Source organism: Heterodontus francisci, unplaced genomic scaffold (genome assembly GCF_036365525.1).
Source record: "Heterodontus francisci isolate sHetFra1 unplaced genomic scaffold, sHetFra1.hap1 HAP1_SCAFFOLD_59, whole genome shotgun sequence".
NCBI classification, from domain to species: domain Eukaryota; kingdom Metazoa; phylum Chordata; class Chondrichthyes; order Heterodontiformes; family Heterodontidae; genus Heterodontus; species Heterodontus francisci.
Window position 1 is genome coordinate 1,481,240 of NW_027140758.1, and position 5,195 is coordinate 1,486,434.

The 5,195-nt window shown below is 42.6% G+C and overlaps 1 non-coding gene across 1 annotated transcript; it reads left to right on the plus strand.

Moving 5' to 3' along the window:
• The first annotated feature begins 813 nt into the window (after positions 1-813).
• On the plus strand, positions 814-887 carry trnat-agu (transfer RNA threonine (anticodon AGU)). Its single transcript has one exon. It is a non-coding gene; the product is annotated as a tRNA-Thr (tRNA).
• The last annotated feature ends 4,308 nt before the right edge of the window (positions 888-5,195 follow it).

Sequence of the window (5,195 nt, forward strand, 5' to 3'; positions counted from 1 at the left end):
ATACAAAACTCCGCGTGTACCAGGCTTGTGTTCTCAGCACCCTCCTTTCTAGTGGAGAAGCATCAACAACTTATGCAAGCCAAGAAAAGCAGCTGAACAGCTTCCACCTCCGCTGTCTCAGATGGATATTGGGCATCTCCTGGCAGGACAGAGTGCCGAATGCAGAAGTACACCAGCGTGCAGGGATCTGCAGCATGTTTGCCCTCTTGAGTCAGCAGTGACTCTGTTGACTGGGTCATGTGTGCTGAATGGATGACGGTCGCTTTGCCAAAGACATGCTCTTTGGTGAGCTTGCTATCAGCACGAGACCAACAGGTCACCCACGTCTGTGATACAAGGACATCTGCAAAGCGAGATCTCAAGCTGACTGGGATTGGAGTCGATGCATGGGAAGTCCTTCCTGCTGACTGGAATTCCTGGAGAAAGGCATTCAGGAAGACCATGGGAAAAGCAGAGGACAAAAGAAATGACCAGATGGTGGGAAAGAGAGCTCAGAGGAAGGAAAAATTATCCGTCGACCTCGGGCCAATGATATTCATCTGTACCAGCTGAGGAAGGGATCGTCACTCACGAGTCGTCCTCTCCAGCCACAACAAACGATGTTTCACACAGAAGTGACGTACACCCCGGGTGCAGCCCATCGTCTTCCGAGACGGACGGTTGCCGATTACAATTACAACTACAGCTACAACTACAAGAGCGAGTCAGAGGCTGGGAACACTGCCGTGACGAACTCAGCTCTTGACTCGCCAAAGCCTGCCCACTATCTACAAGGCCTTCCTCTGATTTCAATTGCACACACGTTCGTGATCTGGCTTTGTAGCTTAGTTAGTTAAAACACCTGTCTAGTAAACAAGAGATCCTGGGTTCAATTCCCAGCAGAGCCTTATTTCACAGTAGCAACATGCTTGAAAAGTTTCATTATCAACATTGACATCTGTGTCTTGTGAACTTTAATTCAAAATACTTGATGAATTTCAATCGCATAAAAAAACAGCCTTTGTGAAGGATATGAGAATGGAATGGCTGTTCCTCCTTGTACAGAATTTCAGTGCTGATACATCAAAGGTAACTTCTTTGACATCAATTTGTTCACAGTTCAATTCAACCTGGAAAACAGCTTGATATTAATCTCACTGAAGGAGAGTGTTTGTGTCATTATGTGTTGCTTTTAACCGAGACTGGGACATGACGCAAGTGGGAGGGTTTATCTGAGGTTTGGAATATCTGTCAGTCAGGAACAAGAAAAATCAAAGGAACCAATAAGAAAACCGAAGTCTCATGTGGTAACCGAGAAACGGTGAGAAGATATTAAACTTTGTTGTATTTAATACAACTGTGTGAACTTTGATCTTTCCTGACTTTTATAAACAGTATTTGAAGGGTCTCAGTAAAAATGTTCAGTGTTGATGAGAGTGGGGTCTGGGTGAGCAGCTGCTTCATGTGACAGGGTCAGGACTGGATGCAGGAAGTTCTCTGACAGTCTCTCTCTGATGGGTGGAGTTGATTTTCAACTGGCAGCTGTTGCTGTTTTGATAATTCAAGTTCCCTCCACCGATTTTTTTGGACAGACAGTGCAGTATGAGGATGTAAAGGGTTAATGCTGAAGAGAAGTGGGATTAACCCCTCCCACAATCAGAGTGATGATGTAACAGTCACATGAGATGAGGTTTGGGAGGAGAGAGCAGCACCAAGGATGCGAGTTTCGGAGGCTTGATGAGTGTGTATATAGTATTGTGTAAATTAGAAAAGAGTTCTTAGTTCTTTCAGCAGGAAATGTATCCAGAAAATATCACGAAACTCACAATTTTATTATTCAGGAGTTGGAACACAGTGATATTAACTCCAAGTGACAGTAGTGGTTTCATTTAACAAAAGAAAAGGAGAGAATAATATTGCTCAATGATTGAAATCCCCCAGTGAGGAGACAGTTAAACAGGTGATCTGTTGGGGCATCCTTCGATCCAAGGTTTCGGCAGCATTTAATCTCCCTTTTTGGTGAAATTCTCTGTTTTTTGCATCTTTTTAAATCCAGCTTTTATGGACCAGTGAAAAAACTGAAAAAAGTGAACAGATCCATCCTTTCCTTTCTTCCTTCTTCCCATCAGTTTCTCTTTTCTGTCCCAATTTAATCTGCTGTTTTATCCATTCCAATCATAATTCAACATTCCAATCAAATCTATTTGTTATTCCACAGTGTCTCTCCATGTGTTTTATTCTGTTGTATTCTCTCACAGTCTGTTTGATGATCAATTTTACATCTGACTCTCTGTTCTGGTGAAGATCAGAAGCAGTGTTATCTGTTTGCAACACCCGACAAGTCGGCCTGAGGCTGTGTCTCATCGATAATGTGGAGTTGGGAACATAGGAACATAGGAGCAGGAGTCGGCCATTCAGCACATCGAGCCTGCCCCACCATTCAACATGATCATGGCTGATCATCCACTTCAATGCCCTTTTCCCCACGCTTTCCTCATATTCCCTTATGACATTTGTATTTAGAAATCTGTCAATCTCTGCTTGAAACATACTCAATGACTGAGCTTCCACAGCCCTCTGGGGTACAGAATTCCAAAGATTCACAACCCTCGGAGTAACAACATTTCTCCTCATCTCTGTCCTAAGTGGCTTGCCCCTTATTTTGAAATTGCGTCCCCTGGTTCTCGACTCCCCAAGCAGGGGAAACATCTTAGCTGCATCTACCCTGACTGTCCTTTAAATATTTTGTAGGTTTCAATGAGATCACCTCTCATTCTTCAAAGCTCCAGAGAATACAGCCCCAGTTTCCCCAATCTCTCTTCATAGGACAGTCCCACCATCCCAGGAACAAGTCTGATGAACCTTCTTTGCTCTCTATCTATGGCAATAATATCCTTCCTAAGGCAAGGGGACCAAAACTGCACACAGTACTCCAAGTGCAGTCTAACCAAGGTTCTATACAATTGAAGCAAAAATTCACTACTCCTGTACTCAAATCCTCTTGTGATAAAGGCTAACATACTATTAGCCTTCCTAATTGCTTGCTGCACCTGAATGTTAGCTGTCAGTGACTTATTGCCATGGATACCAGGTCACCCTAATACTCTATACCTCAGTTAATAAAGGAAAGGATTCCATTTACCTGCTGAACCAGCTTATTGACCTGTACTGCTACTTCAGGGATCTATGGACATTCACTCCAACGTCCCTCACTTCCTCTACACCGTTCAGTGTTCTCCCATTAATTGTGTATTCCTTTGCCTTTTTTGACGCCTGCTCTCGCTGTTGCCTGCTCTCCGAGTGAACTCTTGCTCTCTCTCTCTCCTGGGCTCTTTATGCTCCACTCTGCTCTCACTGTTTCCCGCTCTCTTAATGTATCAATATTTGTTTGTCTTGTGTTTAATTTAAAATATGGATTAACTGTATTTTACAGTTGTAGGTTTTATTTGGTAATCCTGTGCAAGTTGTGGATTGGTATTTAATATTAAGCTCTGTGAAAATGATTGTGAATGAAAATATAACTTTCAATCTTATACATGGGCTGGTCTGCATGCTCCAAGTCCTTCATTTTGTAGTAATGGCTTGATACTGTATCTTTCAGTCTTAATCTCTGTGGGATTTTTGAACTGGTATGTAATGCATAACTTGGTCTAACGTTCTGATGTACATTATTGGGATTCATAGGATCATAGGAAATAGGGGCATTAGGCCATTCAGCCCACCAAGCCTGCTCCAACATTCAAACAGATCGTGACTGATCATCTGCCTCTACGCCATTTTTCCCTGCCATCTCCATGTCCCTTGATCTTGTTAGTATTTAGAAATCTATCGATTTCTGTCTTGAATATGTTCAATGCCCTCTGGGATGACGAATTCCACAGATTTCTCACCCTCTGAGTAAAGAAATTCCTGCTCATCTCAGTCTGCCCTTATTCTGAGACTGTGTCCCCTTGTTCTGGACTCACTAGACAGAGGAAACATCCTTTCCATATCTACCCTGTGACACCCTGTAAGAACTTTGTCTGTTTCAATGAGATCACCTCTCATTCTTCAAAACTCTAGAGAATTTAGGCCCAGTTTCTGCAGTCTCTCATCATAAGACAATCCCACCATCCGAGGGGATGAGACCGGTGAATCTCTGTTGCACTCCCTCTGTGACAAGTCTATCCTTCCTTCGATAAGGAAACCAAAATTGGACAGAATACTCCAGGTGCGGTCTCATCTAGACTTCATACATCTTTACTCATGTACTCAAATACGCTTTCAATGAAGCCAACATGCCATTTGCCTTCCTAATTGCTTGCTGCACTTGCATACTAGCTTTTCGTGTCTCATGAACAAGGACACCCAGGTGCCTTTGGACATCGACACTTCTCAACCTCTCACCATTTACGAAATACTCTGTCTTTCTGTTTATTCGACCAAAGTGGAGAACTTCACACTTATTCACATTATATTCCATCTGCCATGTTCTGCCCATTCATTTAACCTGTCCAAATCCCCTTGAAGCCTCCTTGCATTCATTCTGTACCTTTGAATTCTGTAAATTTTGCCTGTTCTATTTCAGATTTTATATTTAAAATGTGACCATGGTGACAGAGTTTATTTAGATCTGATAGTGAGTTTGTTTTTGGACTGTGATTGATGTATCAACCTGTCAGCTGTACTGAATTGGAGTGAAATAGAAACAACTTCTGTCTCTCCTGCTGTTGTTTGACTGTTGGATTGAAAATGAGTCTCTCTTGACTTTGGGATCAGTGTCTGTCTGACTACTTCTTTTGTTTGTTCCAGTGGAACTGATGAGCTGGCAGTATCTCTGTGCTTTGGGAGTGATCCTGTACCGACTGTGTGTTGGAACGAGATCACTGCACTTTTCCTTGTGTCCAAGAATCACCACATCCAGTCAGGTTCCTTCATGTATTTTCCTGCAGGAATGAAAGAACTGGTGAGATAGAAGATACAAAAGCGATCAATGTAATCGTCCCAATAATAATCATTATGAACAATCATAAAATGAAAACCAGGAACACAAACAGTGTCAGTGTCTGACTCCACTGCAGTACTGCAGTATTCAGCTTCTGTTTACCAGGTGTTTGCAGTGGATTTACAACAAGTTTGTGACATTCAGAAACAACACAAGCCCTGCACTGCTCAATGACTGGGACTGTCCGATAGAGCAGTGACCTTTACACAGTCACATTTCTATTTCAACGGAA